Genomic DNA, 27,658 nt, shown 5'->3' on the forward strand with positions numbered 1-27,658 from the left:
GCTTCTGCAGAACAACATTCTATAGATGCAGTTGTAGGACCATAAGCCATTTCAAGGCCTCTTCTGTGATGCTGTGGGTATCATCTTGATTCACTATACCCCTCAGATCCTTGTCAGCAGTCTTACCACTTAGTCAATTATTCCCCATTTTGTAGCTATGCATTTTATTTTTCCTTCCTAAGTGTAGTACTTTGCACTTATCTTTTTTGAATTTCATCTTGTTGATTTCAGACCAATTCTCCAATTTGTCAAGGTCATTTTGAATTCTAATCCTGTCCTCCAAAGTGCTTGCAACTCCTCTCATCTTGGTGTCATCTGCAAGTTTTATAATCCTACTCTCCACTCCATTATCCAAGTCGTTAATGAAAATATTGACAAGTACTGGACCTGGGACTGACCCAGATACATCAGGCAAGAATTTTGTGGAAAGACTAATCTTTATTTTTAAAACTGCAAAAATCAATCACTTTGGGGGGAGGATTTAAAAAAAATTTTTTTTTTTTTTACTAAATTTAGAATTAATTACAGAGGAATGGATGGCACTGGGCATGGAATGGCAGCTGAAACCTTTCAAACTTTTGGGATACTGGTTTGAATTTTGCCCAGGGGCCTGTTTTAATGCCCAAATAAGTCAATGAGAGTCTTTATTGATTTCAGTAACCACCCTGATCAGGTACCAGCTCTCTTGTGACTGAAAGTTGTCACCATAAGACAGATTGCTCATTAGCTATGCAAAATGGATTAGTGGCCTCAACTAAACTGGATGGAGACTGAGCTACCTTTGCACCCCCCCCCAAAAAAGTTGTGTTCCAAAAATGGAAAGGCAGTATTGAGGGAAGATTAATGTTGGTTTCTCTGTTATGCCTGTTGTGTGATTAAATGTTATGACTGGTTGAACAAAATAGTACAAAACAGAAAAAGACAAGAGTCCCTGAGCAAAAGATCCAATAATCTAAAGGGAGACCTTCAATCTCTTAGGGTTTTAACCAGTACTTAATTCTCTTAAAATACGTACATTTTAAAAAAAATGTGAGCATAGGATTTCTGAGACATAAGAGGATAAGACTGAAACAGCATAATTATATAGCACTAAGATCGGATTAAGGGAAAACATGGAAAGTTCTGTACTGGAAAGAACATAAATACAGTATTTTGTTCTCTCACATTACAAGGAAAATGAGAGCTAGCCAAATTATGCAGATTTGTGCATTTGTTTGAAACCTGAGTGCCAGTAGAAAAATGGATAACATGGCTGAATTGAACAGCATTTTACATTGTCACCTCAGACGACAGTTTAATTTTATGCCCACGTGGCCATTACTGTCTATTAGCATACTAATAAATGTTTATGAGATTATACTATATAAACTATAAACTTTTACATATTGTTAATTAACCTCAAGCACTGGAAAAAGAACTTCTGAAAACTTACTGATAAAATACAGGGGAGAGTAGTACACTGGGAACTGTCCCATAGACAGTGGGTCTATCTATGTAATCCATTGAAACAGACATGTTTCCTGTTACATTTCTCTGTGTGGAAGGTATTTCAGATGCTTTTTTTCTTGAAACTGCAAAGCGCAGGTGGCAGTCACTTTTACTCTAGAGTATTTCAATTATAGCCTGCTTGTATTGAGAACTTGTAATTCAGATTTTTGTGCCATCTGTTGAACTTTCCTGTTCAAGTTACACCAGCTATATTTGCATAATGTCTTACATCCAACAGAATCATGAAACACTTTACACACACTACATAAAAAGAGAACACTTCACCCACCAATGAGAAGCATCTCTCTCTAAGATGAACATGACACCTACTTAACAGCACACAGGAGGAAGGATAAAGCACTGGACTGTAACTTAGGAAATTTGATCTCTATTCCTGGCTGCTCCTTGGTAGGTCACTTAACTGATCTGTGCCTCACTGTAGCAATCTGTAAAGTGAGGATAAATGTAATTGTGTTTGTGAAGTGCTGCTCAGACCTCACATATGTCAATAAGGAACATCATAGAAAAGCAATAAATACTACTGAAGAGAGTAAGACAGGCAGCGAAGAATACATTTGGGAACTGCAGCGGGCATGCAATTGCAAGTGAGAGAGGAATTTTGGTTTGCATAACAGAATTATTTACCGGAGATGAAACAGCAGTGGTTAACACTTCTATACATCAATCCTCTTTTAAAATAAATAATACAGATGGGTCTGAACCTAAACTCCTGAGCTAGCCACCCCCAGACTTTAGGAATGTTTAAACTCTAATCTGGATCCAAGTTTTAAAAACAACAATATAATGAGGTTCAACCAAAACGATGGATCTGAATAATCTAAGTTTTACATAATCAATGTCTAGAACTAGGCCTGAGTTTTCTGGCTTGACCCTATGGTACCTTTTTTAAGAGGCTACTCTCAAATAATGTTCTTATGTATCAAGAATAATTTGATCCTCAAATCACAGGGGCACAAAAATCACCCTCCCTATTGATATTTCAGTTTCTTTTCACTCCTCTTAGATAATCTCAGGGTGAAGAAGAGACTATTGTTTCAGGTTTGCCCCTTAAAGCTACATGAATAGTGACCTTCTCAGATCTCTAACTATTCTTTTTCTATAACATGGAGTGTCTGCAACTTCAAGTAGCATTCTGCTTTCATTCTGAGCTGTGCCTTGTCTGTGTCTTATTTACCACATGTCTTTTTGTAGAAGGTCTGTTGTCTGTGTTGTGTTCTTATGTGCCTTAGTCTGTCAGATCATGACTACTCTCAGATATGTCAGTTTCAGTCACTGATGTACCAGACAGATGTTGTGTGGGAAATAACTTACACCTACACAGAGAGGAGTGTTAGGACTGTACACGCGGCTGACATACCAACTGCAATTAAAGATGAACACCTCCCAGTTTGAGAGTGTATCTGGGCTTTTGACTCAGCCCTTTCTTTAATTCTGAGCTCTGCACTGAGTGTCTTCTGTAATATTTAAAATAAACATTTTTAAAATGATTTTGATTTACTTTTATATCTAGTTGGGGGGAAATGGATGTCAATATACCACAGGACTCCTGCTTCTTTTATCAACTAGTAATGTGGCTTTTTGCTTGGGGAGGGTGGAATTTGGCATGTCCTGTCTCTGAATACCGTACAGGGGCAGGAACAGCAGAGGATGTGCAGGCAGTAGCTTTTGGACACGTTCAGTGTCAGGACCATCAGTTTGGCAGTTTTACCTCTGATTTTCCATGGATCCAACAGGTTATGTACACTATCCACAGGCGGAAGTTTCTCTTTTTGAAAGTAGCCTGTATGCTGTTCCCACGCAGGGCCAAAACCCAGGCCATTTCCATGTCTAGATCCACACTACAGTATGCCCTTTGCAAGGAGTGAGGTAGCTTAGTTGTCCTTCAGGCAGAAATCTGTGCTACTATTACTCTCCTTCTGCCCCAAAGATGATCCATTACTGGTGGATGGAAGTGATGCTTGTGTATACATCAGAAAAGCCAGAACACTGCCCTTTCTTGTTCAGTTGTATTAACTTGAGATATTTTGACCTGAAACAATGTACTTTCATGCATTTATTTTTCCAAAAGCAATCTCAGTGAATGTCCGCAATATACCTTCAGAAAACAAAGCCGAAGGTATTATAATTATTTAAAAATAAATTGGTGAGACTTCATTAAAGGGATTTCACGTTGGTTGGAAACAAACTATACAAAACAACAAAATGAAATATACCTTGAAGGATAGTCAGATGCAGGAGATAACTTTAGCAAATAGTGTGGGGAAAAACAGGAAAAAAACCTTTTGAAGTCTTCAAATGAACTTTTTCAGAACAGTACGCAGGTAGAATCAATTGTCTAGATGGTAACTAGCCCCATTTAGATGTTCTCTGAGAAGATTTTTGTTCAAATAGCTTTTCTGGACTGCAGATTCTATTTTCTGCTCACTATTTTACTTGCCATAGTAAAATATCCATAGTAAAATATGAAATCTACTCTAAATGTCACCACACAACAGTCGATGATTAGGATATTGTTTAAAACATGATTGAATTGCCAGGGTACATTAAGTATTGCAATGTTTTAAGCAGAGAAAATAATTTAATGACGTGGTCTTTAGGATAGTTAATTAGCCTGGCATGTATGAAAGTGTAACACCACCACCTACTGTAAAGCGAATGTTCTACACTTCAGAAGACTAATTTCTTTATGGCTTCACACTGAGTGGAAACTGTTAACCCTTTTTATAACAATTGTTTTTAGATAATATTTGTTTTAGGCACAGGACATCACAGATCCTGCCAACACTATCCAGAGGGTAAATCCCTACATGCTGAAAATAATCACAATCTGGTTTAACACCCTTAATAGAAACATTGCATGAAAAGGTTGTTTCAAGAGCATAGTACAAGTTATTTTTATAGCTACTACAGATTTTCATTTCTGGTAACCATTTAAATGAAATCTGTGGTGATATAAACTTAGTTCTTCGGAAACAGATTATGATGCCACAGCAATATAATTACATTATCAGCCTGATTTATCCATCATAAGGCAGAATGTAAATAACAGCTAGTGAATTACTCTGTCACTTCAGCAGAGGGTGGTTTCTCCAGGTCAAGGCACAGGAATGATTAGGATGGTCCTTCCCTGACTCCATTTTTCTGATAATTGATAACAAGGCTGAGCCTGTGAAATGCTCGGTGCCCTCAACTCCCTTGGGATCTGACGGCATTCAGCACCTCCCGGGGAGTGCTCAGCATCCGGCAGGATTGGCCCTTTTAGCCAAGATTTTTTAAAAGTGACTAGGGATCTGGTGTGCTTCTATTTTTGGCCTACATTCTTGAGTCACCTTAAAGGGGCTTGATTTTCAGTAAGCAATGAGCACCAAACCTCTATCAGGCTCCTCTAAAGGAGTCTCAGGTTGGGCACACAAAATCACTTGTCCTTTCTGAAAATCTTACTCTTTACCTGAAAGCTTTGAGGTCCGTCTTTCTCATTCTCTTTAAAATGGGGTCTCTGTTTTTTTAAGTGATGAGGTCATTTTTTCCTTCCAAACTGAAACCAATAACATTCAGTAATTTCAATCCTTTTGCCTACTTGTTTAACCCCAAGTCTTTGGGAGTTTCCTTTACCCCCACGCCCCTTCCGATAATAGGGAACCAGTAGCACTCCCAGCTTTGCACATTGGTTTTGCAATTACAACGTGCTTCAACATTACAGTTCCCAATAAAATGAACTATGCCGGGGGTGGGTGGGGGGAGGGACGGGGAGCAGAGCGAAGAACAAGCAGTAACAATGTCAAATTTTCAGGGAACAAAGGGTGAAATCCTGGACCTACTGAAGTCACTGGGAGATTTGCCATCAACTTCAATGAGGGCCAGTATTTCACCCAGAGTATCTTTTTTCCTACGTCGGCTGTTAAAGGTGATTAGTGCAACAGAATTTTTTCCTTCCAGTCAAAGACCAGCTTTCTTGTTTTGCAAATGATGTGCAGTGCTGACAGCGATAGTTCCACTCCTGATTAAACAAATCCCTTAACAGACCAAGTCTTGTGCTGTTAAACTCGCATGCATTATTGCACAGGAGGCCCACCGTATTTCAGCCACGATGATAGAGTGGGCAGCACTCTGTCAGATCAATTATGTACAAGGCCCATCTTCTCTATGATTCCCTTGATTTTTCCTCCTGACAGTTCACCTTGTGCCCAACCTTTTGTTCTCACTAATAAAAACCTGCAGACAAGAGCAAACCTAAGGCTGTTTTACCTCACCAGAACATGGCATCAAGTAACTCTTTCCCTGAACTGAAGAAGATAAATTTGTCTGAAAAGCAGAGAGGAATCTGACAAGAATTTATTTATGTGGGCTGCAGGGTTGGTTTGTTTGTTTTGTCTATTAAGTAATGTCAGAAAAACAGTGAACCTTCTCCAGTCCATTGGTTCACAACCACAGTACCTGCACCAGTAACTGGTATGTCAGTTTGATGCTTTAGATTGCTCCCTACCCCCTTAATGCTGATCCTCTGTGCTGGGGTTCTGGAGTTCTGCCACTGCCCACCTCCAACTCAGCTGTATGCACGCTAAACTTCAGTGGAGACCGGCTTTCTCCAAATCTCAAGTTTTGCAAACAATCCTGAGATTGGGATTTAGCACAAGCTCTCTTGCAAGGTATAGCATACGTTTGACTGGGAGGAAGCAGATGCTAATTAGGACATAAAGATTAGTCTGTTAAACTGGTGCAACTGGCCTGGAAGATTAAGGAACCATTTACAATCAATTCTGTTCCCAATGTAGTTTTGAAAAAAAATGGGGAATTTAGCAAGCTAGGGTCAGCATTGGCCTGAACTGTCTGTGCCGTTGTTTCCTGGAATTATTCAAAACAGATTCCAGATGAGTGAAATGCTCAGTAAAATGTTAACTGAGCAATGTGGGTGAAAGAGTCTTCAGGAAAAGAGTGACTTAGAATCCTTTGGTTCAGCATTTCTTGTTCTGTGGGTCAAAGCCTTGACAGGGTCACCAAACTATAGACTTAGTGGTATAGAAGATGGGGATAATGAGGAAAACTAGACAAGAATTTATTTTAACTACCACTCTCTGGGGGTGGATGGCTCAGGGCACTGACTTTTGGTGAATGGACATCTCAGGCAATCTGCCATTAATAGAATTCCTGTGTGCTGAGGAAGCAACTACAAGAGTGCAAGTTTAATTCCTCTGAGCTCAGCTGTGTGCTGGAAAAATAACACAATGTCAAGCACATTCTTATTGGGGGAGAGAGAGAGAGAGAGAATATCAGGGCCTGAGAGCATATATAATAAATAGAAGTAGTAACAAAGCCTACACATACATGGACAAATGTGAAACAAGCAGTGATTCACTAAGGGGGACTTCCTGGAGTCCCCTATTACAATTCTTCCCCGGAATGGAAGGGAAGGTTGAGAATGCTTTCTCTGTCCTTAATGGAATCACCCCCTCTCAGGATACTGATAAATCATCCATGCCAGACTTGAATAAAGACTGGGAGTGGATGGGTCATTACACAAAGTAAAACTATTTCCCCACGTTTATCCCCCCCCCAACCTCCACTGTTCCTCAGACATTCTTGTCAACTGCTGGAAATGGCCCACCTTGATTATCACTACTAAAGGTCGTCCCTCCCCCCCCCCCCACGCTCTCCTGCTGGTAATAGCTCACCTTAAGTGATCACTCTCGTTACAGTGTGTATGGTAACACCCATTGTTTCATGTTCTCTATGTATATAAATCTCCCCACTGTGTTTTCCACTGAATGCATCCGATGAAGTGAGCTGTAGCTCACGAAAGCTTATGCTCAAATAAATTGGTTAGTCTCTAAGGTGCCACAAGTCCTCCTCTTCTTTTTGCGAATACAGACTAACACGGCTGCTACTCTGAAACCAGACTTATCCTTGTGTCTCATTAAAATACTTTGAAGAGAAAATGTTTTGCCTTTCGAATAGATAAAATTGCCCAAAACAGATAACATCCTCCAAAAGTACATGAGGAAAGAGAGTCCTCAATTCCCCAGGAAGGTCTATACACTCTGAACCCCACCTATTTCAAGTTACAATATGCTATACTATCCGTGTAGTCAGCGCACACTTCAGGAACAAAATAAAAACACTTTCAGCTAAGGCACTTGGTATGTTTTACAACTGCTGTTGCCTCCCTTCCCCTAGCATTTTTGAGTCATTGGGAAGACATATGAACATAGATCCTGCAGGCTTACTTCTTACTTACACCTTACTTCTTTGTGAACATAAACACTGAAAGTAAGTTATGCCAGTGTACTCTGCTCCCAATTTTCATTAATTCTTTGAAAACAGAAATAGTATCAGTATTACCCTAATGATGCTCACAAATATACAGGCACAATTTCAACTTACTGTATGATGAACAAAACAAGTCTACTTGTGCACTGTGAGAAATATCTGGAATTGGTATCAAAGAGTCCTCTGAGTCTGAAACTCATGTGTTTGGTCTTTCATTGGCCCTGAAATTGATGCAACCTGCATTAAATATAGTCAGAACAATTTAAGACGATTGACCAGTCTGCATCCACTCAAGGAACTTAAATGACAGGAGTAGGTTGGACGTTCCCTAGGCTCATGATAAGCAAGGACAGAAATAACTAACAGATCACTTTTTTTTTTGGTTTAAGTTGAACTTCTGTTTTAATGCCTTGTCTTCCAACAAACTAACTTTCCCCCCTCACTTCTGCGATTCTCTGACATAAGGAACCTTAGAGAGACAATGTGGGTGAAGTAATCTCTTTTACTGGACCAACTTCTGTGGGTGAGCGAGACAAGTTCAGTGCGTGACATAATATGTTTTACTAAGCCAACTTCTGTTGGGGAGAGACACGAACTTTCAAAAAAAGAAAGCTCATCTCCCTCACCAACGGAAGTTGGTCCAATAAAAGAGATTACTTCACCCACCTTGTCTTGCTAATATCCTGGGATTGACGCAGCTACAACAGCAGCGCATATAACAAAGGAACCTTGTCGGAAACGGGGAAGAAATTAAAACATTTTTTGACTTGCAGCACTTCAAGCTGCTGAGAAGTGAGGATCCTGATAATCTGGATTTTCCACATTGTCTTTGCTCACTTCTCTCTGTTTTCCCTTTCCCTCTTTTTCCTTTACTTCAGTCTCACCAATTTGTCCCATCCCTTTTTGTAATGAGAACATTGATAGCAAATATCTTATGCGAATATTAGAATTGGGAAAGATAAAGAGAAGGGCAAGAAAAATGATTAAGGGTATGGAAGAGATTCCATATGAGGAGAGATTAAAAAGACTGGGACTTTTCAGCTTGGAAAAGAGATGACTAAGGGGGGATAGGATATAGGTCTATAAAATTATGAATGGTGTGGAGACAGTAAGTGTTATTTACCCCTCCACATAACTCAAGAACCAGGGATCACCCAATGAAATTAATAGGCAGCAGGTTTAAAACAAACAAAAGGAAGTACTTCTTCACATAAGGCACAGTCAACCCGTGCAATGCGCTGCCAAGGGATGTTGTGAAGGCCAAAACTACAATGGGATTCAAAAAAGGATTAGATAAGTTCATGGAGGATAGGTCCATCAATGGCTATTAACCAACAGGGTCAGGAATGCAATCCCATCCTCTGGGGTGTACCTCGGCTCTGACTGCCAGAAGCTGGGATAAGAGGGGATAGATCACTCGATGATTGCCTGCTCTGTTCATTCCCTCTGAAGCATCTGGTATTGGCCACTGTCAGAAGATAGAATAGTGGGCTAGATGGCCAGGATACTGGTCTGACCCAGTGTGGCGATTCTCACGTTCTTATGATATAACACACACACCACCCCAACATCCTAGGATTCGCTGCATTCAATTCTGTGATACACAAGGACTACGTGGGAAAGTGACAGACTTCCTCCATGGAAATTCATTTTAAAGCCCACTAATTACAGAACATTGTCCTTTAAGAAAAGGTTAGCATTTTCTATTTCTGATACACAAATTGATTCAACAGATAGATTGACCAATATACAAAATTCCAGCTTCAACAGTAAAGAAACCACTGTAAAAATGATTCCTAGTGTACACAAGTACAATTACACAGTATATGCCTTTCACAGCTAAGTGCTTCTCCCATCAATGAATCTAGGGCAGAACGTTTAAAAAAAGAATGTCCTGGAATGGGCAAGATTACATCTTTAAAGACACACAAGGTATCGAACAACAAAAAATAATCAATCTTTCCTCAGAGGAAAAGGTCAGCATTTCATCTGGTCCCTGATATTTAGGATTTTAATTAGTGATCATCTCATAATGATGATGACCCTCATGGAATGGTGATCTAAGTGTTGCTAAAAATGACCACAGACAACCTCAATCTTTAAATCCCATTATTTTCTTCCTGGAGATCCTTTTCATAAACACAGTTGGGAATTTTTGCCCCACATTATAAGTTATAACCCCTTAATATATTCCAATCTAAGGAAGAGCGTTCTTTCTTAACCCCTCCTCCCCTCTCCAAACAAACAAGATCCTGGAAAAGAATGTTGTCCCTTTACCAGTCAGTGATTCCAACTAACAATTGAACTTCCTCTCAGAATTGCCTAATTGTGTCAGATCATAGAATCATAGAATATCAGGGTTGGAAGGGACCCCAGAAGGTCATCTAGTCCAACCCCCTGCTCGAAGCAGGACCAATTCCCAGTTAAATCATCCCAGCCAGGGCTTTGTCAAGCCTGACCTTAAAAACCTCTAAGGAAGGAGATTCTACCACCTCCCTAGGTAACGCATTCCAGTGTTTCACCACCCTCTTAGTGAAAAAGTTTTTCCTAATATCCAATCTAAACCTCCCCCATTGCAACTTGAGACCATTACTCCTCGTTCTGTCATCTGCTACCATTGAGAACAGTCTAGAGCCATCCTCTTTGGAACCCCCTTTCAGGTAGTTGAAAGCAGCTATCAAATCCCCCCTCATTCTTCTCTTCTGCAGACTAAACAATCCCAGCTCCCTCAGCCTCTCCTCATAAGTCATGTGCTCTAGACCCCTAATCATTTTTGTTGCCCTTCGCTGGACTCTCTCCAATTTATCCACATCCTTCTTGTAGTGTGGGGCCCAAAACTGGACACAGTACTCCAGATGAGGCCTCACCAGTGTCGAATAGAGGGGAACGATCACATCCCTCGATCTGCTCGCTATGCCCCTACTTATACATCCCAAAATGCCATTGGCCTTCTTGGCAACAAGGGCACACTGTTGACTCATATCCAGCTTCTCGTCCACTGTCACCCTTAGGTCCTTTTCCGCAGAACTGCTGCCTAGCCATTCGGTCCCTAGTCTGTAGCGGTGCATTGGATTCTTCCATCCTAAGTGCAGGACCCTGCACTTATCCTTATTGAACCTCATCAGATTTCTTTTGGCCCAATCCTCCAATTTGTCTAGGTCCTTCTGTATCCTATCCCTCCCCTCCAGCGTATCTACCACTCCTCCCAGTTTAGTATCATCCGCAAATTTGCTGAGATCCTCCTTAGTTCCTCATTCTAACAGGCACTGTTCTTCTGGTCTTTCACATACGCCTGGATCTCTCCCATTCTGGCAGGCGCACTGTGAATAGCAGAGGCCTAGGAACCTAGATTACTGGCAAACCTTCAAATCTGACAGCCCACCATCATGAAAAGCTGTGGGACAGATTAAGCAGTATTATGTAACCCACCAACAAAATCTTTGTTTGACTACATTAAAGACTGTATAAATGCAAAACCCACCCATGCAATACCTAAAAAGCTTGGAAATATTCAGTTCAGGGGAGCTTTTTTGACCTTCCTTACCCACTTCATGCCCACACATTATGGTAAGCAATATCACACATTCCACATCTACACACAAAACTCCTTTGCACTTCCAACATATAAAGGAACCATCATACACCCACCAAATTCTTCTGACTCACACTACTAGAAAACCTTAACTCTGACTTCAGCCAGATGGCAGCAGCTCCAGCTGCAGTAGAGGGAGCCCCAGAGCCATTTGGGCCCTTCCCTGGAGTCAGGGAGAGGAGCAGTCGCCCTGAGAATAGCTCACCCAAGCACAGCTAGTGGTTTGCAGTTCATGGTTGGTGACTGCCAGCAGAATGACAAGCATGTGTCTTCCACCTCTTAAGTCACCAGTTTGCATCCAGGACAGGGAACCAGAGTAAGCTTAACTGAAATAAGCCATTCAACCTGAAATAAGAGAGTGTCCCCGCAAGGGTTTGCACTGGTTTAACTGTTTAAATTCATATCCTAGGTCATACTGGTGCAGTTTCCTAAGAGACAAGGCCTGAGCGTTGTAATTCTCTGATGGCTAGTTGGAGATGATGTGAAAAGAGTCAGTGGCCACAGTTCAGGCCTCAGTGTTCAAAGCCACCACTACACTTGACTCTCTCTGATACCCAGAGAGATGTTCTTTTTTATAGGATTGAGGTACATTGAGAAAGAGTATGAGGGATATTTGCCCAGCCATATTCACTGATGATTTTTAAAATAAACAACCCCCCACCCCGTTCTCAGTAATTTTTCAAGCCACAAGGCAATTAACAATCACATTAATTCTGCACTACCTTCACAGGGACCCACTTACCCAAAACAACCTCACAAACCAAATAATGCAGCAGAATCTGAAGTCAGAACAACTTCAGTACATGCAAAGGTTTGCTACATCAATAACTGCAGGTTATAAATTGCAAAGCCCTGCAACAGTTTGCGACTCTCAATGCACTCCATGGAGGTTCAAAATAGGGGAGTTCAGAATGGTCAAAAGTCACTCATTGGTGGAGGACCCAAACAAGGCCTGAGCTGCGGAAGCACCACGGTGCCACCGTGTCGGGTATGAGGGGAGGATGGGAGGCAAGAGGTTCTGTGGCAAAGAAATGGCCTTGATGCCAACTCACAGTATACTGTCACAGAGGGGAACACTGGGTCAGGGCTGGGGAAAGAGTGACTGGATTCAGGCTTTATCATAGGGATCCAGAAACCAAGAGCCCTGCACACAGGACAAATGAGGAAGGGTTCATGTGTAGGATTCCAGTTCCTCAAGCTTTATGAAGGATTTAACCAATAAGTAGGTCTGACCATCCCTCCCATAAAATGAGGAAGTGCTGAAACCAAAAGCTTTATTTCTTAGTAAATGGTAGGTAGAATTCTACTCTCAGTGACATGCTGAGAGACTTGAGTTACTCCATCAAAGACAGTGAAGGTAGCCTGAATTTATAGAATATAGCTGAAAGCAGAATTGGGTCCCTTAGTTTTTATAAGCTGCATAAAACCTGCGCTCCCTGCATGAAAAAGGAGCAACGATGATACCAGATTCCATCATTTCAGGCAGGGTTTCATTGTTCAGCATGTAAACATACACAGTGCTGATTTTGGAAGGAACAGTCTCTCTGGGGGTTAACACCCAAGAGCAATTTGTACATTTGCTAAATCAACTGCTACAACTGGTAGCTATAAAAATCCAACAGCTACACAGTCTACCTCTCACATAACTGGGACATGTCAGTACCTATTCTATGCTTTCAGACATTTTTTATTCTCCCTGAAGGTGACACTTCCTAGATAATGCCTGTGGTCATCTTATCTGATCTCCCGTACAACTCAGGCCATAGGACTTCCCTGAACTAATTCCTGTTTGAACTACAGCACATCTTTTAGAAAAATATGCCTAATTTTGATTTAAAATTAAGTATGTATCTGAAGCACTTGTATGTATCTAAAGAGTCCATGAGAGGAAAGAGAGTCTTCACTCTAATTCTCAAACATTTCAGTATCTCTCTTTCTCATGGCCATCCACATTTTGAAATCAAAGTGAGGAAAAAAAGAAAAAAACAAAAAGGAAAACTTTGGAGAAAAAACAATCTTGTTTCTGATACTTTGGTTTCAATAATTTAACAGGTCACATACTACTTTCTATTACTCACTTTCCTGTGCTAGCTGCATTCATCAGAGTAAGACTGGTCCATGACTAGATAGGTCAGCATTTTTTATTTCTCTTCAGCTCTGTCTAATGAAAAGCACATGTGTCCAATAAATCTTGCCTTTTCCCTTATTAAACCAGTTGATGTTCATTACTGTGGTCTGTGCCTAGCTGGGTGGGAATCAATAAGATGATCCTTTTAATTGCCTTAATAGTCAACAAGCTATTTTTTATTTCAATCTCAAACCAGCACTCACTGAAATCAAATGCTTTATTTGGAATTACACACACACAAACACGCTTTTTTAAGCATGTGTGTATGTGGGCACGTGTGATGCTTAATTAGCTAAATTCTGCAATATACTTTGAGATCCTCAGATTAATGTGCCATAGAGGTACCAGAGTTTATTATTTAGTGATTAGTAACCAATACACACATGGCTGGAGGGATTCTGAGTGGGAATTAGAAGATAGATCAGGGTCTGAAATACAACGGATGGAACTCCAGAACATTAGAGATTTTACCTTCAGGAAAAGGCTATGAGGCCCAATGTGCATGCCCTTAATCATACTTTCCTCCCTTTTCCTCAAACTCACTCCCATCTCTGCCCTCTTCAGAGATAAATCTTGGTATCTCCTGAACTTTATAGAGATTATGTTTTCTAAGCTGCACTTGCAAGATGTGTGTACTAGTAACTGCATATGGAAAACAGGTTCTGGCATGCACAGAGAGCAATTTAAATAGTTACCCATTTGTGACTCAATCCGGCATTCCATGCACAGTCAAAAATGTTAACCAATATCAAAATGACATTTTGGATTCCTTAGGATTGTGGGATTGGGCTCTTTATATGCGGCAAATGCACATGCTGTATATGCAATTATTGGTGTATGCCTCTTTTTGGGGCACAGATTAAGCCTAAATATTAAAATATAATTATTTTCATCTTTTATTTGCTTTTTCTCTTTCCTTACTTGTGAGTGTGAGAGCAGGGGGGTAGGGGAAAAATCAGAGGAAGCAATGATAAGGACTATTATTTATGAACTGTCACAAATGAACTCTTCCAATTTTTACTCAGGTGATGGTCTAGTGACTTCAATGGGACTACTCATGTGAGTAAGGATGCATGAGTGAGATTTGAAGGATGAGGCCTAGAAATTGCACTCATGCATTACATTTCTGTATAGTATTTATTCTATCACTGATTCAGAGTAGTGAGATTGTAAGGATGAAATCCTGACCTTATTGAAGTAAATGGCAAAATTCCCACTTAGTTTAATGGGGCGAGAATTTTGCCCTAAATATCAGTTAGAGCAGACTGATAATGAGACACACAGAACTTTTCTTGTTAAAATTATCAAACTTGGTTAGGGGCATGGGGGGGAGGGGAAGGGAATGAAAAAAAAAAGACTCAAACTCCAAGTGCATCACAGTGCAGCCATTTGAACATCTTTCAACTGTGCCTCCTGTTACGTAACATTGAGATGTGTTTGGGCTGCAACTTGACACTACCCTTTTCCCCCTCAAACAGAGCTTTTTCTCATAAAATTCACTCAAGCATTTCTTCTCAAGTTCTTCATACACATTTCACAAGAAAAAAGAAATCATTCATATCTAACAAAGAGAGTCTCGGATTCTTTAGATATTTTCCATTATAAGCTTTTGGCACCATTATTACCCATAGCTCAAGTTACTTTTCTGATCCCCCTTCTTTCATCTGGTAAAAATGGATTATTTCATTATTAGCCTGGAACCATTTCTGTTCACAGAGATCAGGTCTGTATATGAACAATGCCTTCTCCGGTATAGTACTGAAAATCCTGGGACGGTTATAAAATTTGCTCTGGACACACACTCGTGTAGTGTGATCAGCATAGTGGCATACTTTCTGAAAAGGCATCTTGCATTTAAAAGATGCCCTGCTCTGAATTATATTGAAGTTAATGTTTTGTACACTGTTTGTGGAAGGTCTAAACAAACATTACTCCTATATATAAATATGTATGAAGGAAAATAGTTACAAGAAGTTGGCAATTTAAATCTTTACCAACTCACTTGACACATTTGGTGACAACAGTTGGATGTAATACCCACAGACGTGACTTTGTGACTGGATATTTCCTTGCCCCCCATCTATATATACACATATATATACACACACACACACTTTACCATATCCCATGCCGCACAATTTGGTGCTGTTCTTATAAGAAATCTGATAGTGCATCAGAAGAAGTACAGTGATTGGACCAAACCAAAATCCCAGATCCAAACAAACTCATACTATGCACCAGTGTGGATGAAGATGAAAATTTTGCTGCTTGCCCCCACCTCTATAATGAGCCCAGCCAAACTTCCAGATCCAAACAGCTCCTAACACCCCAAACATTGGGGACATTTGAATCCAGATATGCATCTAGATTTTGAAACTCAGTGCAATCTCTAGAGAGATGATAGTAGATGAAAAGCAGGAGTTGAAAGGTCAATGCTTTCGAACCAGTGGAATTAAATAAAATTTAATTTGATTCTTTTAAATTCCTTTGTTTTCTTTGCTGATTGTATTGCTGGCGAGAGAGATAGGATGTGTCCATCTAGATTTCTAGGTTGTAAAATGGCTCCCACCCAATGTAGTATCCAAGTATTTCACAATCACTAATGAATTCAATCTCAAAATACCATATCAAGTAGGGTAGTGTTATCCCTCATTTTACAGTTGAGGAATTGAAGCATGGAGAAATTGAGTGACTTGACCAAGGTCACTTAGAAAATCTGTGGCTGAGCCATGAATCTAGATCTCTCAAGTCCCAGCACAGTGCCTTAACCACAAGACCATCCTTTTGCCTCCCCATGAGTGATAACAATGGAGACAGAAATCCACTTTCTGCAGAATAGGCAGCACCAGTTTTAAAATTCCACCCAACTGCCTTGCAAATGTACCTATCTGCTAAAAATGAACTATCCTGTCATGCCTTAAAAGGTTTTGTTCTGTTTTGTTTTTTTGAGAAGGACATCTGTCCTCTGACTAAACCCACCAATTCATTTTGCAAAGGCCACCCAATAATCTTTAGCTGGTAACAATTCTCAGTAACTAGCAACCTGGGCGGAAACAGAACAGATGATTTATGGAGATGAGAACTCCCTTTCCCCTTCCCAATACTCTGAAACAAAAACTTGAATTCTGTATGTCTTTCCTCCATTTGCTGGTTAATTGAAGTGTCTTTTCTAGTTAGACTACATCAGAATATTGTTTAATATTAAGCAGAAAACAGTCTAAATACATAGGACCCTGAGTTAATTGCTTGGCTTCATACAGGAGCTAGTGGAATTTCACAATTTTTTTTCTTTTTTAAAAATTTATTGTATAGTGACCTATTTGCCACTGTGGTCAATTTAAGAAGGTGATGTAGTGAGAAATAATGGGATGAAATTAGTCAGTCAGCCCTTTCTGTGCATAGTATTTCCACCCTCCTTCAAACAAGGTTGAGAAAATCCACAGCAACACAGAGAGAGAGAGAAAGAAAGAGAGAGATCTTACAACTGTAAGGGACTTGGTTCTGATTCTAATCAAAATAGAATTTAGCAGGAATCCTCCATAACACTGAATTATGGTGAAGAGGAGAGAATACCAGCTTTGTGGGATATAGGCCCTCCCAGACTCTTTGTCCTCCATGGTAATGTCCCAATCATTGTGAAGTGCTCCCAAATGCGCAAGGACTATTTAAGCTTTGTAAATGCCATCCTCCAAAAATCACTCCTCATAAATGTTTCATATCTTTCCTCTGTGATGCACAGGCCCCAAACATTCAGCTGTGAGGGTGTTTATATTTGTGGAACTCTCTTGAACATTTGCTGTGGATTTCAAACAGCTGCTACACTGAAGCACTGGGAATAGTAAGATCATGAATATTCAGGTGAAGCCACTGGAATGAACAGCCATTAATAGAATAAATGCCTAAACAGTTGTGTAAGGCTTATTAAGACCTATTGGGGCTGAGATAATAAATTCCCACTTTGACATGTTGCAACTACTGTAGTTTAAACATTTTGGACCACTTCTTCAGAACTGAAGGAAAAAATTATGTTAGTTCTATGTGATAACACAATGAAACACCTGGTAGGCTTGGCACTTGTATTAGATTTTGGCAGAGATGTTTTAACATGCTAGTTCATCGTCACTTAAAATTATGGCACTGTTTACTGTGTTAGTTGTCAAGGTTATCCAAATTACATACAAAGAGAGACTCAAAATGTCCCGAATGAGCACAGATATTTTGCTAGAGAACATTTTTTTCCTAGCTCCCCTTCAAGTTTACAAACTGTCAATCTACTTTGCATCAAAGCAGGAACGTGGATGAAACTCCACATGCAGAAAGAGAAACTAAATCTGAACCAGTTCAAAAAGTGACGTATGCAAAATTGTCTTATTCTGTTCTGCAAACCCAGCCAAGTCCTGGAAATCTATATCTAATAGACTAACTTCATATGCAAAGAGCTGGCAGATCAAAAGCTGCCCTCCTCAGTACAGGGATGCCTGGAGGTTAAAAAATATCCACAAAGTACTGGATTTGCAAAGCCATTCAATATGAAGAAAGAAAAGGAGGACTTGTGGCACCTTAAAGACTAACAAATTTATTTGAGCATAAGCTTTCGTGAGCTACAGCTCACCTCACGAAAGCTTATGCTCAAATAAATTTGTTAGTCTCTAAGGTGCCACAAGTCCTCCTTTTCTTTTTGCGGATACAGACTAACATGGCTGCTACTCTGAAACCTGTCAATATGAAGAGTGGTTAATCATTGTAGAACTGTCTTCAACTTCTGAATTTTAGCTGTCATGTTACATTATGGTGTGCCATATTGCTTAGTTCTGGCATACTATGCCACACAACATAAAAACAGGATGCAATGGAATTCTTGCAGGTTAAAATTTAAAGGCAAACTCAGTAATATTTGATCAGTTACCTGCTGTCAGTTCAGATAAAGGGCACTTGGTCTAAAATAAATGTGGTTAACTTTTTAGAAGCTAACTTGCATATGAAAGTACAGTGCAGTATTTGATCCTGCAGTGCTTGTGAAATGACAAGTGTTGACCATGAAGTTCAGGAGTGCTTTTACTTTTAAAAATTGATCTCTTTAGCTCCTTCTAAATGCTCTGAAGAAAAATGATCAAATTGGGTCCTTATTTGCTGATTATTTTTGGTTCCATGGGGATTCTAGCCAGGGATTTCAAGAGCAAACCACAGATTAGATTGCACAGAATCATAGAACTGGAAGGGACCTCGAGAGGTCATCTAGTCCAGTCCCCTGCACTTGTGGCAGGACTAAGTATTATCTAGACCATCCCTGACAGGTGTTTGTCTAACCTGCTCTTAAAAATCTCCAATGATGAAGACTCCACAACCTCCCTAGGCAATTTATTCCAGTGCTTAACCACCCTGACAGTTAGGAAGTTTTTCCTAATATCCAACCTAAACCTCCCTTGCTGCAATTTAAGCCCATTGCTTCTTGTCCTATCCTCAGAGGTTAAGGAAAACAATTTTTCTTCTTCCTCCTCCTTGTAACAACCTTTTACATACTTGAAAACTGTTGTCATGTCCCCTCTCAGTCTTCTCTTTTCCAGATTAAACAAACCCAATTTTTTCAATCTTTTCTCATAGGTCATGTTTTTTAGACCTTTAATCATTTTTGTTGCTCTTCGCTGGACTCTCTCCAATTTGCCCACATCCTTCCTGAAATGTGGCGCCCAGAACTGGACACAATACTCCAGTTGAGGCCTAATCAGCGCTGAGTAGAGTGGAAGAATTACTTCTCGTGTCTTGCTTACAACACTTCTGCTAATACATCCCAGAATTATGTTCGCTTTTTTTGCAACAGCATTACACTGTTGACTCATATTTAGCTTGTGGTCCACTATGACTCCCAGATCCCTTTCCGCAGTACTCCTTCCTAGGCAGTCATTTGCCATTTTGTATGTGTGCAACTGATTGTTCCTTCCTAAGTGGAGTATTTTGCATTTGTCCTCATTGAATTTCATCCTATTTACTTCAGACCATTTCTCCAGTTTGTCCAGATCATTTTGAATTTTAATCCTACCCTCCAAAGCACTTGCAACCCCTCCCAGCTTGGTATCATCCACAAATTTTATAAGTGTACTTTGTATGCCATTATCTAAATCACTGATACGTGAAAGAAATAGTTCCACTGAATCTGAATAAAAATGATTTTAAGGACATTGTACTTTTTATGGCCCTTCCTTAGGCGGAGATCAGCTTTTCCAATCTAGTTGCATGAATGATTTCAAATGTGTCGACTGCCCTAATGCATTCAGCATACAGTATAAATCAGCAATCTGCTTCAAAGCCAGTGAGGATGAAATAAAAGAAAATAAAATCTCAATAGTTCCCTCCAACTCCCTTACATTTTTCTGTGACTGGTTATCAATATAAGAACCAAATCTGTTTTGGAAACTTGTGTGTCACGATTGCACTTCTGGAGGAAAGAGCAGATGGAATAAATTAATTAGTCAAAGCACACTTAAATGGAAAGGCATTGCTTTGTGTGAGTGGCCAAAGGGTAGAAAGAATATAAAAGGGACAAGGTAACAGAAGTGCCTCAGGAGCTCTTGCTTACGAGAATTGCACCCCATTTAAGGTTTTAAACAGCATAAAGGGTTTCTGCTCCTATTAAAAAGTAGGTCAGAAGGTGTTTGATTGGCAGATAATTTTTTTCCCTAATGACTGATTAGCAACTGTTCTTTTCAACTTGTTAAAAGTGGAAGCTCATTTTAAAAAACATTTTTTCTTTCCATGTGCTATTGATAGAGTTTATACAGACATTTATACTGACATAACAAGGAGCAATGGTCTCAAGTTGCAGTGCAGGATGTCTAGTTGGATATTAGGAAAAACTATTTCACTAGGAGGGTGGTGAAGCACTGGAATGGGTTACTTGGGGGTTGGGGGGGCGGGGTGTAGAATCTCCATCCTTAGAGATTTTTAAGGCCCTGCTTGACAAAGCCCTGGTTGGGATGGTTTAGTTGGGATTGGTCCTGCTTTGAGCAGGGGGTTGGACTAGATGACCTTCTGAGGTCTCTTCGAACCCTAATCTTCAATGATTCTATGATTTGCCTATAATGATTTCAGCTGGCTGTTGCCTGGATGGGAAAGGAGACAAATTTCCCTGCTGCTAGTGCCTATTAGTGTGCGCTCCTGGCCGTCAGCAAGTGCCTGGCTGATACGATAAGATCATCTGGCTCTAATTTTCCAAACCCATGGGCTGGTGTTCATTTCATCACCTCCCCATTTCTCCTGCTTGGCATTCTTAGGAGAAGAAATCTTGCAACTACATCTCTGATTCAAAATTTATGATCTGCATTGGGAGTCCAGGATACAGAGGTCACTGGTGAGACATTGAGCACCACTTTAACTTAACCGTTGTTTACTCTCATTAAACCACCCTACATGACAAAACCCAAAGTTGGTAACCAATGATTTACACAGCATCATGCCCAGGTTACAGTAACTGTAGTGCAGCTACTCTGATTTCAAGCATAGCACTTTGCATTGTGCATGGTCCGTTGGAATGTTTGCTCTCTCCAGCTTGATTTGGATTGTTCTCCAATAGAATTAAACTGTAGATTTTTTATTTTTAATTCCACAGCAAGCAACTTTTAGAGAACACCAGTTTTATTGGCGCATCCATTTTTTTAATGACGTACTTAAGCAAATGAGAGCAGGAGGCTGGGAGCCATGAGAGTTTTTCACATATCTGCAACCACCATTGACTCAGAAAAGATTTTCTAGCTGTGGCTAGGAGGAAGACTTAAATCTATCCCACATGCGTCTCATTGGTGATTTGGTGTCTGAAACAAGAGGGATGGTCCCATCCATGTACTGGCACACAAGGATGTTTGCTGAGGCGGGAACTGCTTGCTTAGCCTCCAGTCAGAGGAAATTTGCTGGAACTGAAGCAGGTCAGAGTGGGGTAAGGGAAGAAAATGGGGCTTAATAAAGGTAATTCCTGCTGGTTTTTCCTATTACTGGCAGAGGAGCAGGATTCCTACGAATAATCACTAAGGGCTAGATAGTCACTTGGACTACACAGAATCATAGATTCCAAGGCCAGAATCATCTGGTGTGATCATCTGGTCTGACATCCTGCATATATCATAGAACCACCACAAAATAATTTCTAGAGCATCCCTTTTTGAAAAATATTGATTTTAAAATAGTCAATGATGGCGACTCCACTGTGACCCTTGGTAAATTGTTCCAACTGTTAATTAGTCTCACTGTCAAAAATTTATACCTTACTTCAGTTTGAATTTGTCTAACTTCAACTTCCAGCCATTGGTCTACCTTTCTCTGTTAGACTGAAGAACCCATTATTAAATATTTGTTCCCCATGTGGATACATATAGACTGGAACGAAGTCACCCATTAACCTTCTCATAAGCTAAATAGATTGAGCTCTTTGAGTCTATCACTAGAGGGCGTGTTTTCTAATCCTTTAATTATTCTCTTCTCTTCCTCTTCAATTTATCACCGTTCTTCTTGAATCATGGGTACCAGAACTGGACACAGTATTCCAGCAGCATTCACACCGGTAAAATAACTTCTTTATTCCTGTGGGACCCCACAGGAAACAGACCCAGGCACAGGCAGGAGAGTGAGCACCCCTCTACACACAATTGCCTGGGACACCTGAATCTTGCATCTGTGCATCAAGGAGTAAGCATGCACTACCACATATGCTTACTTCATACTTGGGGCAAATGGTTGACCATTCACCTCATCTCTCCAGAGCCTTGATGCTGTGCCCCTACTCTATAGCCAGCATATAAGGTAAGGTAGGGGAGTGTGCAGGGTTGTAATTTGCTGCTGGTACAGGCCAGCTGGAAGTTAATATCTAGAAGGAGGGAACTGTGTCTCAGAGAGGTATTGATGAGTCCCTTAGGCTACTCCTGGAGTGGAAGGTATCACTTCCTCAGCACACCTTGCTCAGGACTGCGCTCAACAGCACGACCTAGTCTTAAGCAGGGCCAGAAAGATGCAGTTTGAATGTGCCACTGACAGAGCCGTTGGCAAACAGAGCAAACTAGCAGCTGAGGGAAAACAGAAGAGATTTTATGGATCAATTTCAGCAGGATTGTTTTGTTTTCAAATAGCTCAGCAAGGTTAGGTCAAGGTTGGTTAAAAAAAAATCCACCTTAAGACTCAGTGTCACCATCATCTCTTTGTTATAGTTCAGAACAAAAGGAAAAGAATAAAAGTTAAAGATAAAGAAAAAAAATGGCTTTCCTGGTTATCCCGCAGCAATTGTGGGCACTAAAAAAAATGGAACAAATCTCACAATGCAGAAAACAGTGGGCTTACAGGAAAGAAGTACAGTTTGTGGGCTATATTCTCAGCAAGACTGATGGGGAAAAATGAAAGAATAAATAATCAGAGATCTATTTAGAGGTGCAATATTCAAAAGATCATAGAAATAGCACTCAGATAGTAACGATCATTAACAGATAATAAACTCTGACTTTTTTGGGTGTGTATGTTTAAATAAAACACTAACAAACAGAGCAAAGCTCTCAGCTACATTAAACCCTAATCTAGTCACCCTCTTTATAACACTCCCGCCTTTTTTATAACACTCACAACACTTGCACCAATAAAGGGCGTGTGATTTTGTATGACTGAATATGATCATTTATATCATTGATATACTGCTATACAATTGCAAAAAATCTTGTACAAAGTGTATCATGTAAGGCAGGGGTGGGCAAACTATGGCCCGTGGGCCACATCCGGCCTGCGGGACCCTCCTACTCGGCCCCTGAGCTCCTGGCCCGGGAGGCTCACCCCTGATCCCTCCCCCGCTGTGCTCCCTCCCCCGCAGCCTTAGTGTGCCATGCTGCCGGTGTAGTGTATTAAACTGCTCTGCCTGGGAATGTGCTATTGGTAGCAGTGACGGAGAGCAATTTACTACACTACCGTGGCACAAAGCTCTGGGCGGCTGGGCAACGCTCTGGGCGGCGCGGCTGCAGCGCTGCCAGCCACCAGTGCCCTGTGCTGCACGGTAAGGGGGCAGGGAGTGCGGGGGGGGGGGTTGGGTTGGATAGGATAGGATAGGATAGGATAGAGGGCAGGGGAGCTCGGGGTGGTGGTTAGGGAGTGGCGGTGTGGATGGGCTCGGCGTGGTCAGAGGGCAGGAAATGGGGGGGGCGGTTGAACGGGGGCAGGGGTCCCAGGGGAGGGGGTAGTCAGGAAGGAGGGGGGTTGGATGGGGCAGTGGGGGACACTCAGACGCAGGAGTTCCAGGGGCGGTCAGGGGACAGGGAGCGGTGTGTGTGTGTGGATGAGGCAGAGGTTCTGGGGGGCCCGTCAGGGAACAGGGAGGGGTTGGATGGGGCAGAAGTCCCGGGGAGGGGGGCTGTCAGGGGGCAAGAAGCAAGGGGGGGGGCAGATAGGGGGCCGAGGCACAGCCTGGCACAGCCTCCCCTAACCAGCCCTCCATACAATTTCTGAAACCGAGTGCGACCCTGAGGCCAAAAAGTTTGCCCGCCCCCGCTGTAAGGTGTCAATAGTAAATTACAATCCATCAAGTATGATTATCCTGGTTAAATCCACATATCATGTTTGTATCTAAAGTTATGAACTGGTATCATAAACATGTGTTGTATTTCTGGGTGACACCCTCATAGATAGATTTACATCAGGGCTAGCCAGCTATGTGTTGGTGGCCTATTAAGGACACTCATCTCTCACAACTGGCCATTGAAGAATCTCAGCCTGTCCAAAAGGCCTTTCCTGTGGATGTCTCAGAGAGTGAGGAGCCAATGGCCACCCCCTGTGATTTAGCAAAACATGTAGGGGCATTTGATATGCTCACATGACCCTGGACTCCATCTTGGGCCAGTAACTTTCATACACAGGGGCTGTGGGCTTTGTTTGGGGCAGTAAATTTCATGCACATGGCAGAGGATATACAAGATAGCTGAGATGTTTCCATTTTGCCTCTTTCCTGCTCTAATTCTTTGGACTGTGGATTTACAACTAAAAGGAGTATCTTGAACTATGGACTGAGGACCTTCCAATCTTTTGGAAGTTATCAGACAGACTTTTGCAACCCAGCACACTATTTCATCACTGCTACAAACCTGATATAAGGACTTCACAATCATTTGTATGTATATGATCTATTAACCATTTTGACTCTCTTTTTTCTTTTATTAATAGATCTTTAGTTAGTTTACTAAGGATTGACTGACCATGTGATATTTGGTAAGATCTGAGATATATATTGACCTGGAGGTAAGTGTCTGATCCTTTGGGATTAATACAAACCTCATATGTGAGCTGGCTTTTCAGTAACCTCTCACTATATTAGAACTCTTTGTCTGGAATGCCTAAGGGGGAACTGTGTTTGGCTTCTGGTCAACCAGTGTGGTACCGCAGAAACTCTTTGGTTACTGGCTTGGTGAATCTAATTATAGAATAAACCACCAGACTGGGGGATTGTCTGCCCTGTTTCTTGCAGCCTGAGAGTGGCATTCTCAGTGTGGTCCCTCCCAGGCACCCGGTCACAGGTGTTATAAAAAGAGTGATGTACAGTTACCAGGACAGTATAAACTAGAGAAGTGCCTATGTTACAAAATCTAGATCCTTGACTGGGAACTTCCTAAAGCCTGATGGTTAGAATCTGGGGTTTTGGTGTGGCCTCATTATAAATAAAGGACACCAGCAAAATGCAGATCTGGACGGGGTGTTAAGATGAAGGGTATAGGCCCATGTATAGAATTAATGAATCAGCTATGAAGCCCAGGCTTGAAATATTGTGGAACTTTTTTTTTGGTAGTTTGGGGCAGTGGGATTAGAAGCAATGCTAAACCCTTCAGTCCTGATTTTTATGTTTTATATAATAGGGGAATTCGCGGCAGCTGCAGGACTTTTTGAAGTGGGTTCCCTGGGCAGTACCAGGTTCATTGGAAGGTGATACCAGGAGTTCAGATAGGAAAATAACTGATTTTTCAGTTCACTGGCAGTTCTGAAATTTTAAAAAAATTTTTAGCTTGGGTTAAAAATAAAACCAAAAGTGTAGGGACTTTTCGGTGAATCAAAAAAAGTCAAAAATTTCATTTTAGATCAACTGAAGCATTACATTTCCAGGCATTTTTTAAAAATAAAAGCAATGGAAATGAGGGCTAGATTCACAACACTGGAAAAGGAGAAGGAGCTGGTGGTGTCCCCCGTTACACCCAATATCCCATGGTTGGGGTGCTCTCAATCTCTCCTGTTAAAGCAGTTCCATTTTGTATGAAATACTTGAACAGTCACTGGGCCAGAGAGAGCAAGAGGACTCTACACAGGCTGATCATTAGGGTATTCAGCTGGGACAGGGAAGATCCAGTTTGTCGTCTCTGTTCCAATGATTAGCTTCACCAGGAGAGATTCAGAGAAACTTAATACCCAACAGCCTGGTGGTAAGGGGACTCACCTGGGTAAAAGGAGATCTGGGTTACACCTGCTCCACAGCAAGGACTTGAACCCATGTCTTTCACATCCCAGATGAGTGCCCTAGCCATGGAACTATCAAGAATAAGGGCAACAGCCCCATCACCTATTTTATGAATAGTGCCAAGTTCCTTTGTGACTCAAACCTGATTTTTAATTTCTCTCTCTTTTTGGTCCTGAAACTATTTGGCAAATTTATTGCAATAGTTATAGTTGACTCAAAATGGCATTTTTCAGCAAATAAACTATTCATCTGAAAATTTGCCCAGATCTAGTCAGGAGTGGGGAGAGAAAGTATGGGCTGGAGTAGCAATAGTGGGCAGGGAATGAGGGGCAGTCAGCTACTCTTTGTGTAGAATGCTGCTTGTTTAGGGTGGCAGGCCTCATGGTGGAGAAGAAAAGACAGTGCTATATAGCTCCTGACATAGGGGCTCCTTTCTGACACTCTTCACTCAGAGTCAGTAATAAAGCTATGTCTCAGCATGGCATGAAATACTGCTGGAGATGTCTTCTTTGAGAAGCAACCACTGGTATGATGGCCAGCTGTTCACCATGTTGTCCTCTGAGTCTGTCACCACTCACAAACTAAAAGTGGGATTGGGCCAATACCTGAATGAGCACTCTCCCTGGGTCAACCAGATGTGGGAAATAATGGTGGTGATTCAACAGGTCATCCTCTTGCTTCAGAGTATATATTGAACACAAGCACCCTGGTGTCAAACAGCTACTGGTGGAGGTGCCATCTTCTGAAAGATAAAACTTGACAGTTTCTAATCATTAAAGTTCCTATGGCACTTGCTGCAAGAGTAAGTAGTGCAGTGGCCAAAGACCGCAAATTCCAATTCACCAGCATCATCCACCAGCACCCGTGCATGCGCACTAAAGTCACTGGAGTTGCACTTGTTCATATCTCTGTATTTTGCCCCTGGTCCTGGGAAGGAATTGTATTTGGAGCCCAGTCAGAAGTGCATCTGGAAACAGCTGATTTTGGACTAATTCTGCCATTTTAGGTCAACATCTCACAAGGTTAGTTTGAGAGATTCTGACAGCACATCTGAACCCTACCCCTGATTTGGCCTCACATGAAACCTACTCTAAATATGATTTAGCGGAGTCCAAGAAAATGAATGGGTTACACATTCCTGCTTATGACCCCAACTCCAATTACATGATGTTGCAACTTGCAATTTACATACAGCCTCAAAAACAAACAAGTGCAGAGCGTGCACCAAACCTAGTCTTATAATTGAGTAAGACCCACCCATTCAGGTGGGTGCTGTGCTGTAATTATACAGGGTGCCATGGCACACAGCGCCTTGGGCTGATAAGAGAATGAATGGGGAGCAAAGGCACTAATTTAATTTAAAAATGGGAAGGAAAGTTTCTATGAAAGAAACTGCATCTGGTAAAGAAAAAGGGCAGTGAACCCCAGAGAGGAAAGCATGTTGTTTAAAGGGTAGCCTTGAAAGGTAAAAGCATCAGTATCTAACAATCTTTCTTGGAAATAATGGGCCAGAACTTTGTGAATGGCCAAGCTATGTTCACTGCAGGACCTGAGATAGAGGAATAGACTGGGGGCAGGGAGGTGGCCCTGTTTCTACTGCCCAAATCCTGGAGGTGGCTGAGGGCCATTTTGTCACTTACCATAACTTAGTCCAAGGGCTGCTCTATGTTACACTGGCAGTAATGGTCCTCTAGAAATAGTTCCACTGTCT

General features: G+C 41.3%; 1 protein-coding gene across 4 annotated transcripts in view; it reads right to left on the reverse strand.

Annotated features, from left to right (window-relative positions):
- Nucleotides 1-27,658, reverse strand: part of NFIA (nuclear factor I A) — a 450,646-nt gene that overhangs the window by 359,612 nt on the left and 63,376 nt on the right. The gene's annotated exons all lie outside the window — the stretch shown is intronic.

This window comes from Natator depressus, chromosome 8, assembly GCF_965152275.1.
Source record: "Natator depressus isolate rNatDep1 chromosome 8, rNatDep2.hap1, whole genome shotgun sequence".
Taxonomy (NCBI): Eukaryota; Metazoa; Chordata; order Testudines; family Cheloniidae; genus Natator; species Natator depressus.